Source organism: Euprymna scolopes, chromosome 21 (genome assembly GCF_053919585.1).
Source record: "Euprymna scolopes isolate OS-2025 chromosome 21, ASM5391958v1, whole genome shotgun sequence".
Classification (NCBI taxonomy): Eukaryota; Metazoa; Mollusca; class Cephalopoda; order Sepiida; family Sepiolidae; genus Euprymna; species Euprymna scolopes.
The window spans coordinates 99,196,970-99,209,469 of NC_136502.1; the positions used below are offsets into that span (position 1 = coordinate 99,196,970).

The following is a 12,500-nucleotide window of genomic DNA, read 5'->3' on the forward strand; positions in this document are numbered from 1 at the left end:
AACAATAACAATAAGAAAACAATAATAATAACAATAATAACAACAACAACAATAATAATAATAATAAAGATAATAACAATAATAACAGCAATAAAATTACAATAACAATTATAATAGCAATAATAATAAATACAATAATAATAATAATAATAATAATAATAATAATAACAATAATAACAGTAATAGTAATAATGACAATAATAATAATAGTAATAATAATGACAATAATAAAAATAATGATAATAACAATAATAATAGAAGTAACAAGTACAATAACAATAATAATAGTAATAATAATAAATACAATATTAATAATAATTGTCCTATCATATCTCTACATTGCCATCCTCACTTGTTCTCATTTCGTCAGACACAACTTCAAACAACTTTCCAGTACACTTCAACCCAGAATTCTCAAAAATCTCCAAGTATACCCGAAGCGCCATACGCTCATGTCTTTTGCAGTACTCTTTGTGAGTTAATCTGCTACACCTTTCTCCAAGGTGTGCAATTAACTCTGAAAACCTTTCACAAATCGGTCAATCTGCAGCAACGTTCTCTCCTAGAACCACTTTTTTTTAACAGTCGCGTTTCTAATGCCTGCTCTTGTACTGCACAAACAAAAGCTTCAGTACTCTCAGCCAAATACCCAGCTCTAAGCAATTGCCAAGTCTTTCATCAGACACATCTGCTACAACTTGAAAGGAATTTCCATGCATTTTATTCCCAGCCAATTCATCTTCCCTTTCTCTGTCCATACGTTTCACATATTCAGCCTTGGTCTCGCATACTTACACTTCATTGACCACAACCTAGAGCATCCACTCCTCACTTCTAACCACATACCACTTCAATGATGTCTTCTCAGCTCAATCTTTCACACTTATCAAACTTTCCTCACTGTCTTTCCTTTTCTGATACAACCTAACTACGCTTCTTTTTATGTGTAATACACCAAACATTGCTAAAACTTTTCTTGTTTTGATATTCATGGCATGCAACTCCTTGTCAGACCATTCTAAAATTTCCGCACTGTATCTCTAAACACTGACTGCCCATATATTCACTGCTTTCATCAAATTTCCTCTGTACAACTTGGACTTCTAAGACATCCCTTCCTGATTTTCTTTTTTATCTCTCTGTTCATGATGTCTACATCCTCCATTCACAAGAATAGAATGTCCGCTGGACAAGTGCGAAGAGAACTGGGCCCTTGGGGAGGCTTACTGCTACTCAAATTCCAGTGAAAACAAATGGCCGGTGCCAACAAGAAGTCAATGGTAAGCGGCTGTTGCGTCAAAGGCAAATTCATTTGCAAATGCTACCGAAAGAGGTGGAAAGTACTAGAAACCCAGGGAGACTTGTCACTCAGCTCACAGGGAACGCCACAGGTTGTTTTCAATGAGATATCTGTGATGAATTGCGTGCAAGCCCCTTGTGAGCCAATAATAATAATAATAATAATAATAATAATAATAATAATAATAATAATAAGAATAAGAATAAGAATAAGAATAATAAGAAACAACAATAATCATAATAACAATAATAATAACAATAATAATAAAACAATAATAATAACAATAAAAACAACAACAATAACAATAATAATATCAAAAGCAACAACAACAATAACAATAACAATAATAATAATAATAATAATAAGATTAAAAACAATAACAATAATAATATCAACAACAACAATAACAATAATATTAATAATAATAAGATTAATAATAATAATAAGATTAACAATAAAATTATTATTATTAATAATAATAATAATAATAGTAATAATAATAATAATAATAATAATAATAATAATAATAATAATAATAATACGTGAACGGAGGAAAATCAAAAGCAGAACGACCAAACTAAACAGAGCAAACTCCATTGGGGTAAAATATGGGGAGAATGACAGGAACATAGCAGAAATGCCGAATGGTTGAAAGACAGGAAAGAAGAGCTACAACAAATCAAAGAAGGAACAGTGAATGAAAACAGCAAGGAACCCTTAAAGAAAACCATAGAAAAATGGCAAACTGGAGAGCACAAGGTCACGACGGGATACATGCATACTGATTTAAAAAATTCATAAGACTACACGAAAGGCTAGCTCAAAAAATGAAAAGATTTATACAGGAAACAAACATGCCAGATTGGATAAGAAAAGGCAAAACCACACTGATATAGAAGGACACATAGAAAGAAACCGCCATCAGCAGCTATAGGCCTATCACGTGTTTACCCACTATGTGGAAGATACTGACAGCACAAGTGAGGGAACAAATCTACCACTCCCTAAATAATCGTGGACTTCTCCCCGTGGAACAGAAAGGATGCCAGAAAGGAAAAGAGGAACACATGATCTGCAATACATAGAACAATAGATCTTAAAGGAGGTAAAAAGAAGGAGAATGAATTTAGCCATGGCATGGATCGACTACAAAAAAGGCGTACAACAGTATCCCACAAACATGGATAATAGAATGTTTAAAAATCTATAAAATATCAAGCAGGATCATCAACGTAATAGAAAATGCAATGAGAACATGGAGGCTGGAGATTCACTATCACCATTGTTGTTTATAATATGATACCCCTGAACAATATACCGAGAAAGTGCCAAGCTGGATACAAGTTCTTTAATATGGAGGAAAAAAATGAACCACCTAATGTACATGGATGACCTGAAACATTTTGCAAGGACCGAAAAAGAACTAGGGACACTAATAAACACTACTAGGATCTTCAGCTAGGTTATCCAAATGGAGTTTGGTATGGAGAAGTGCGCACTACTAGTTATAAGTAAGGGAAAACTGGAGACAACAGAGGGCATGGAACTTCCCAACCAAACGGAGATGAGGGACCTAGGAGAACAAGATGCCTATAAACACCTGCGAGTTCTGGTAGCAGACATTATCAAAGCCTCAGAAATGAAAGAGAGAATTGGAAAAGAATACTCCAGGAGAACAAGAAAACTTCTAGAAACTAAATTATATAGCAGAAACCTAAAAAAAAAGTATAAATACATGGGGAGTATCACTAGTGAGATATTCAGGACCGTTCATAGGATGAACCAAAGAAGAACTGAGACAGCTCGATCAGAGGACCAGGAAACTCATAACCATGCACAATCCACTACACCCAAAGGACGATGTTTACCGACTATACGTTAAAAGAAAAGAAGGCGGAAGAGGACCAGTTTGTATAGAGGACTGTGTGCATTACACACACACACACACACACACACACACACACACACACACACACACACACACACACACACACCACACACACAAAGAATTAAAAAATATATAACGCAGAACACGGAAAGGATAATCATGGCAGCGAAGGACACTAAGAAAATCGACAAAGACAGAGATAAAGCATAAGACGAGAAAAGGAAGAAAAAAAACAACTACATGGAAGATTCATAAAAATGACAAAAGATGATAAATAACGAAAGCACTTGGACATGGATGTGAAAAGGACACATAAGCCGAGAAACTGAATCTCTAATAACTACAGCACAAGATAACTCGATAAGAACCAACCACATCAAAGCAAAGATCGATAAAACACAAGAAAACAGTAAATGCAGGCGCTGTGGGCAAAGAGACGAAACGATAAACCATATAGTAAGTGAATGCAGCAGACTGGCCCAAAAGGAATATAAGAACAGACACGACCAAGTGGGAAAGGCAGCACACTGGGACCTCAACTGTATATGTGCGAAGAGAACTAGGACCTCGGAGAGACTTATTGCCACTCAAATTCCAGTAAAGACCAATGGCCGTTGTCAACGAGAAATCAATGGTAAGCAGCCGTTGCCATAATGCAAATTTATTTGCAAATGTTATCGAAAGAGGTGGAGACTTCTGGAAAATCTGGGGAGACTTGTGACAACAAGTCTCCCCAGATTTACAAGAAGTCTCCACCTCACCTTCCAGAAGTCTCCACCCCAGCTTCCAGGGAACACCGCAGGCTGTATTCAATAAGATCTTTGAAGACCTGTCCGAAAGCTCCTTGTGAGCCCATAATAATAATAATAATAATAATAATAATAATAATAATAATAATAATAATAATAATAATAATAATTCTGATTTTGTTTATCAACGTCTATCTGGAAAGGGATGGGATTCATTTCCAGAGGATTTCCCTTAATCCCGGCTTCAAACCAGGAGCTTCAAAGATCACGCGTTTTCCTAAGGATATTGGTGGTACCTATAATTGCAGAGGTCTTAAGGCCGCCTAAAAAATCGGGATTTGTAGTTTTTTCAATTGTCCTTCCAGACGACTTGATACTACACCTAGTGTACCAACTATGACCGAGATTATTTGTGTTTTAACCCCGTGTATACGCCTTATCTCCAAGGCCAATGGAGCATATTTACTCCACTTCTCGTTCTCATTCTCTCTCACATTCCTGTCCCATGGTACTGAAAAGTCTACAATCTGCCAGTTTTTTGAGACCTTCTCAATGGCGACCAAATCCGGACGATTATGTTCCAATTGCTTGGTCGTTATGACACTTTTGTCCAACCATACCTTTACCTTGCCATTCTCACTTGTTCTCTCTTCATCAGACACCTCCTCAAACCATTTCCAGCAAACTTCACCCCAACCCTCGTACACACCTCCCAATATATCCGGAGTCCCATGCGATCGTGTCTTTTGCGGTACTCTCTTTAATAATAATAATAATAATAATAATAATAATAATAATAATAATAATAATAATAACAACTATTATAAAAATATAAAATATAAATAAAAATAATAATGGCAACAATAATAACAACAAAAACAACAACAGCAGCAGCAGCAACAACAACAACAACAACAACAATAATAGCAGCAACAACAGTAATAATAATAATAATAGTAATAATAACAACAACAATTATAATAATAATGACAATAACAAAAATAATAATGGCAGCAATACTAATAATAACAACAACAATAATAATAATAATAATAATAATAATAATAATAGCAGCAACAACAATAATAATAATAATAATAATAATAATAATAATAATAATAATAATAATAATAATAATAATAATAATAATAATAATAATAATCGCAGCCAGAGACACTGAAGACACAAACAAGATAGAAAAAGAAGTAACGAGGAATAAGACAAGAAAAGAAAAATGGGAAGAGAAACAGCTACATGGACAATTCATAAGGATTACAAAAGAAGAGACTAACAAAAACATTCGGAAATGGCTACAAAAAGAAAACCTAATCATGGAAACTGAATCACTCACATTCTTACAACATTCGTAAACATTTATGCTGACGATACTACCATCTATGGTAGCCCACCAAAGACAGTAAACGACGAAGTTCTCTCTGATTCTCTCTCTTCTTATCTTTAGCAAGTGCTACAATGGGAAAATAGGTAGCTGGTTACTTTCAATGCATCTAAAACCAAGCTTCTATCTTTACATCATCAACGCTCTGACAACCATCTGGCATCAATTGAAATGAATGGCTCTCGTCTTGGGGAGGCTTCATGTTTTTACAAACTTCTGGGCTTGACCTTTACTCCCGATATTAAATGGAACACATACATCAAATCCGTTGCCAAGATCGCTGGAAAAATGGTGGGATCCTTCTATTGACCCAGTAGATATCTCACTGCTGATGCAATTCTCAACCTATATAAAATCCAGGTACGTCCAAGAATGGAGTACTGTTGCCACATCTGGACAGGAGGGGCACCTTATCCTGCCTTGATAGAGTTAAAAATAGATTTCGTAGCCTCGTAGGGGATGCTCTTTTCTCTTGCCTGCAACCTCTTTTTCACAGAAGAGACGTTGCGAATCTGTCTCTGCTTTATCGTTATTTTCATGGCACGTGCTCATCTTAGCTCCAATCCATGCCCTCCCCCTCGCCAAACTCTCACGGGAAACACTCGTCTAGCTGAAAACAATTAATAATTTCCCCTACTCTTTATCTGTGCCTACACGTAGATTCCATGAACAAAGTTTTTTTCTTAAAACGGCACACCTGTGGAACTGTCTTCCATTTGCCTGCTTTCTAGCTGACTACAATATGTCCGTCTTCAAGTCCAATGCAAACAAGTTCTTGATGAGCTGTTCCACTTAAGTTAACAAATTTACAGAATCTCCACTACTAACGATTACTATGATTCTGATATTGTAGGCTCTTTAACCCTTATCCTCGAGTGGCCTCTGGGCCTTGATAAGTGGTGAATCCTATGTAAAAAACACACATCAAAGCAAGGATCGACAAGACAAGAAAACAGCAAATGCAAACTCTGCGGACAAAGAAACGAAACAATAAACCACATAGTAAGTTAATGCAGCAAACAAGCACAAAAACAGTATAAAATACACACAGTCAAGATGATGAAGACAGTACATTGGCAATTATGCAAGCAATTGCATCTTGGACATCCAGACAAGTGGTACAAGCACAAACTGACAGCAGTACTGGAAAATGAAAGTCATAAGATCCTATGGTACATGCATATACAAACGGATAAACCCATCCAAGCAAGAAGACTGGATGTCATAATAGTTAACAAGAAGGAAATAACATGCCAGATTGTAGACTTTGCCGTTCCAGCAGACCACAGAGTGAAGATCAAAGAGACTGAGAAGCGGAGCAAATTACATGGAACTGGCCAGAGAACTCAAAGGGATCTGAAAAATGAAGAAAGGCAAGATAATACTATTAATAGTAGGAGCGCTAGGAACAATAAGTAAATAATAATAATAATAATAATAATAATAATAATAATGATAATAATAATAATAATAATGATAATAATAATAATAATAATAATAATAATAATAATAATAATAATAATGATAATAATAATAATAATAATAATAATAATAATAATGATAATAATAATAATAATAATAATAATGATAATAATAATAATGATAATAATAATAATAATAATAATAATAATAATAATAATAATAATGATAATAATAATAATAATAATAATAATAATAATAATAATAATGATAATAATAATAATAATAATAATGATAATAATAATAATGATAATAATAATAATAATAATAATGATAATAATAATAATAATAATAATAATAATAATAATAATGATAATAATAATAATAATAATGATAATAATAATAATAATAATAATAATAATAATAATGATAATAATAATAATGATAATAATAATAATAATAATAATGATAATAATAATAATAATAATAATAATAATAAAAAAGAATGGGATAGATTGGAATTAGAAGTATGGCTGAGAGGATACAACAGATAAAAATAATGAAAACGGCTGAAATATGAAGGAGAATCATTGAATGCAGAGATTAACATACACGAGCTGCAGATACAATAATACAACGTGTCGGACATATAGAAACTGCTACAGATGGAAAATACAAAGGAACATGCGGAATCATGAAAGCTGAAATTGTGTAATTGTAAGTTGAACCCCCTGCGCCTCTGCCCTCCCCTGCATTCTCCCCTGTGTGTGTGTGTGTGTGTGTGTGTGTGATCATAAACTGGTTCCACACCAAATAAGTGAGGATCAAGGAGGATGGAAAGACCGAGGATGAGTGCAATGAGGACGAGGACCCTGATGAGGTTTATTGTCGTCCAAATTCCAGTCAGCATCAATAGCCGCTGCTAACGAGAAATCAATGGTAAATGGCTGTTGCGATAACGCCGATTCATCTAAGGTTATCGAAAGAAGTTGAGTGTACTGGAAATCTGATGAGACTTGTTGTCGATCAGCCTCCAGGGAACACCACAAGTTTTCCATTAAAGAGATATCTTTGATGATGGCCTGTGTGACTACTAGTAAGTAAATGATATTAATAAAACTAATATACAAGATCCCGCTGGTCTCTGTGTGTTTCTCGCATATAATGAACTTACATAAAGGGATATTGAATTATTTTTTATTTACTGGAAATTTACTGGAAAACACATATCGAAATCTAAATAAATCTGAAGAAAAATTAAAAAATGTTTTTAAACATCTAATTAAAACAAATAAAAAAACTTTAAGCAAGACATTTATTAAAAAAAAAAAAAAATTCTTTCGGCCTTCTATTCGGACAAGTCCGGGTAAAGAAAGCTCGTAATAGTTAATGGCCGTTAAATAAATAAACATCTCGATTTCGAACAGATAGCGAACGTAAACAAGAAAAGATTGGCCTTTTACAAATCGTATGAGTGAAATGTTGAATATTTTATAAACTTTGCATTGTAATATACCTCTGTTATTATTTACTGGTGTTCATATCTTGGAAGTTTTTGAACCTTTAAAACTATATTAAAAAAAAACAAATCAAAAACACTTAATTCCGTTTTAATTTCGTTGTGAAACTATTTTGCTTGTAAGTCAATTAATCTATTGCAAACAGTGTATTAGTTAGCTTTCAACTATTCACGCTATTCCTAATATTATTTTAGGGATCACCATGGCTCCTCAGCAGTGTTGATCAAACACCACCTCCCTTAAAAAAAAAAGAACAAAAATGTTTCGGATATCGGATCTAGTTGTTTGCTCCAGATTTGCTAACCTATTCATGTTAATCAAAAAATGTCTTTATGTCCTTCCTCCTATTATTTGTCTTTGCTCCCAAAGAAAGTGTTTGTTATTTACAAAACTTCTGTATTTTTTAAAGGTTAAGATGAATCTATCATATCAGGTTGACAAAAAAGTTATTGCGGGTTTTAACTTTTACATTCAGATGATCACATCTCGGCTCAACCAAAAATTTATTAATCAAAACAAGCACCATCAGAATCAACACAAAACAAGTGTACTCATGCCAGTAACGTAAATACCTTGCGTTTTGGTGTCGAAGGCGCTTTTGATATCGCTTAGGTTTTTTAAGCATTTCTCACGCAGAAAGTTGTCGAGATGCTTGGAACAGTGGCAGTTGGTAGGTGAGAGGTCAGGAGAGTATGGCGGATGAGGCAAAATTTCGTATCCCAATTCGTTCAAATTCTGCAAGATCAATTTAGCAACGTGCGGTCGGGTATTGTCGTAGAGGAAAATAGGGCCTTTTTTGTTGTCTAATGCTGGGTGTTGTCGCAGTTTCTGATGCATTTCATCCATTTGTTGACAGTACTTCTTCGTCGTAATGGTTTCGCCTGCATTGAAAATAATGTAATGGATGAGACTGGTCGCAGACTACCAAACAGTTAGCACGACCTTCTTTTGGTGCAACCCTGACTTTCAGAAGTGTTGGAGAGCTTCGTAGGCGTCTACTAAGCTGAGCGTCGCCGGTTGTAGTAAATAATGCACTTTTTATCGCAAATCGCAACCCTGTTGAGAAACGAGTTGGTCTTGTTGCGCAAAAAAAAAAAAAAAAAGGGAAAATGACATTTCATAATGGCGTTTCTTTTGGTTGTCGCTCAATTCGTGAGGCACCCATTTATCAAGTTTTTTTTGTCTTTCCAATTTCTCCCAAGTGGTTGAAAATCGTCGTATACGTTACGTCTAATTCAGAAGCAAGCTATCGAACTGTTGTGCGTGGATTGGCTTCGACTAAGGCTCTTAATTGATCGCTGTCAACATCCGATGGTCTGGTCTAGCACTACGCTCATCATTTTCAAGACTCTCCTTATCGCCGCCACGAATTCTTTTTAAACCACCATTGTACTGTGCGTTCAGTAGTGGCTCCTGGGCCAAACGCTTCGTTGATATCGCGAGCTGTTTCAACAGCTTTTCGGCTCAGCTTAAATTGAAATAAGAAAAATATGCGAACTTACCTTTTTTTTCATCATGTATTCAGCACAATGCAAAGAAGACAATTGTTTTTAAAACGATTGTAATTTAAACGATTAGATAGAGCGAAAAAGGCGCCTCGAAAGGATGTATAAACTAAATGAAAACTTATTTGAAAATAAATCATTTGAAATCAAAATAAAAAATTCCGCAAGAACTTTCTCGTCAACCTAAGACTACTTAACGCATCTTTTTTTTTTTTAGTAATACTGTTTACATATTTACACCATTATTTACTTATATACGTAGGTAGTTCCAAAGTAAAGCCTCCTATTTCTTAACCAAAAAATGGAAGAGATACGAAGACGGAAGTGGTTTAATTAAAACGAGCGACCTTTTGTATCCCAGAATTTTTTTTTTTTTTACACAGTCACTATAATCCTGAATGTACCTTTGCCAGAAATTTAATGACGCATCTCTACTTCTTGCGCCTATTACAGCAGTTGCTTTCTTACAGTCTCATACCGTCAATATCTGAAACAGAGAAATGAAACTTTCATGTAATGAATGCATAAGTTCAGTCATCATAACAACACAATTTGCAATCCCCTTTGATCCATTCAAGCGGAATAAAACATAAGCGGCATTACTTTTGTAGCAACCGCCTTATATCTTTATATTTATATATCTAAATTCTTATATAAAAAATCACTTATATATAGTGTCCTGGCAGGCTAGCTTTAGTTTTGATACTTTGAAATAAATTTTGCTTAGGATTTTTATTTTTGGCTTTGTTGTCTCCCTTGTGACCTTGCCAGGTCACGAATAAAAGTGAGAATGTGTGTGTGTGTGTGTGTGTGTGTGTGTGTGTGAGTTCTTTCTTATAGGTTCCGAAAAGGCTGAGCCAATCTTTTACAAATTACACACAAAAAGGTAATTTATATGTCTGACAGTGTTCTTAGATATGTTTTGTACAGAAATTCATCCGATAAGTATCGAAAATCGAAAGAATTCGATCTTAAAAATAGTCTTTTCTTTCTCATAGATAAGAAAGAAGAATTTTTGCAGGTGAATATTTTACGTTTCGTCGGCTAAGGAAATAATAAAATTTCAGCAAATCATTTCTTCTTAAAAAAAACAAAACAAAAAAAAAACAGCTCCACCCTCATCTAGAGATATAGCTCAGTAGAGCATTAGACTACAAATCGAATAATTCCCTGTTCAAGCCCGGGCGTGCCTTACCATTTTATTTCAATTTTTTCTTAATAATGTGTTCAATTTTCGATAAATAAGAAGGTACCATTTAAAATCACCGCAAATCATTTCTTCGTTTCATTTTAAAACTACAAATTAATCAGAAGTGACTTTTCCAGGTCATTCATTGTCAAGCCTAAATATCAGCTGACGTGATATTGTAAACAAACATAGACGGAATTTAATGAACGAAATTATTATTATTATTATTTACATATTAAAAAAAAATTTTTTTTGCGAATTGAACTGCTGTTCGATCAATGTAACCTACGACCTTCTTCAGGTGTATCTTGTTGAACTCAAGAATCTGCGCCGATTTTCGAACGGAATCCTTTCTTTAATCCACGGTGATAGAATACTTTTGCTTCGTCCATTATGACCGAGAAGTCCAAAGTAATTGACAATTGTATTTTTAGTGTCGCTTGCACCCAGGACAGAAAATGCGAGCATGAAAAGTAATATGGTTAAGATTAAACTTATTATTTCTTGTAATATATAATAATCAATAGAGGATTGATTCTGTAATAATACGTTCGCTATCTACATAAATTAAAATTATCATATTTAAGCGTATTGTATGACCAGGCAACGCCGGGATACAAGCTAGTATGTATATATATAGTATGAGTAAAATTAACACTTAACCATATATTCAAACACGGTAGAACTGCTTTAAAGCTTTACCTCTCACTCATTTTGCGACCAAATTTCAAACATTTTTTATAGTTCTTAGGTCATTTTCTCAGCTATATTTGGAAATAAAAAAAATCAATTTTCGTTCAGTAAAACGAAAGTTATAATAAAATTACTGGTGTTCAAAAGTCTTCAGAATAAGTAAGGAATGTGACAGACGGTCTCTTCTGATTGGCTGTTGGTTACCATAGCAACTTTTTCGTTGTCTAGATCATTCATAACTCATAGCGGGAATGTTGCTCGCATGGCACCTTATTTAGGTTATACAGAGAGAGAGAGAGTTAACAAAAGTGATGCACTCTGCCGTGCTAGGGCTGATAATCTTTCGCTTACGACGTCGCCCGTTAATTCTGTTTTTCTCTTTTTGTCCCTACTTTCTGTTTATTTACTTAATTACGTCTTTTATTTGATTTTTTAAAATTTTATTTAGTCAACTTAAGAAGTTAGTAATAATTTTTTTATGGATTGTTGACAATATGTATGATAATGAACTCCAAAAAGAAAATATTATTTCAAAGCAAAGCCTGGGGAAATTATCTTTAAGACTCTCGTCGCCGCCACGAAAAATGCGAGCATAAAAAAGTAGTATGGTTAAGATTAAACATGGAAAAGTAAAAGGACTAGTTGTTAAAACTAGAAAAGAAAAAGACAAGATATTCTAGTAAAAAATATAATAAATTGATAACTTAAAATATTGCAGCATTAAGAATTAAAAAAAATTACATTATATATAAATTCTTACTGCTGCAATATTTGAAGTTATAATAAAGTTATTATATTTTTTAAGTAAAATATCTTGTTCTTTTCTATTCCAGTTTTA

The 12,500-nt window shown here is 33.8% G+C and overlaps 1 long non-coding RNA gene across 1 annotated transcript in view; it reads right to left on the reverse strand.

The window, feature by feature from the left end:
• Positions 1 to 6,590: 6,590 nt before the first annotated feature.
• The window catches only part of LOC145243018 (uncharacterized), a 245,296-nt gene continuing 239,386 nt past the window's right edge, over positions 6,591 to 12,500 (reverse strand). The window contains exon 5 of the long non-coding RNA XR_013862846.1: positions 6,591 to 6,692. This is a non-coding gene — a long non-coding RNA (uncharacterized LOC145243018). The remainder of the gene's footprint in view (positions 6,693 to 12,500) is intronic.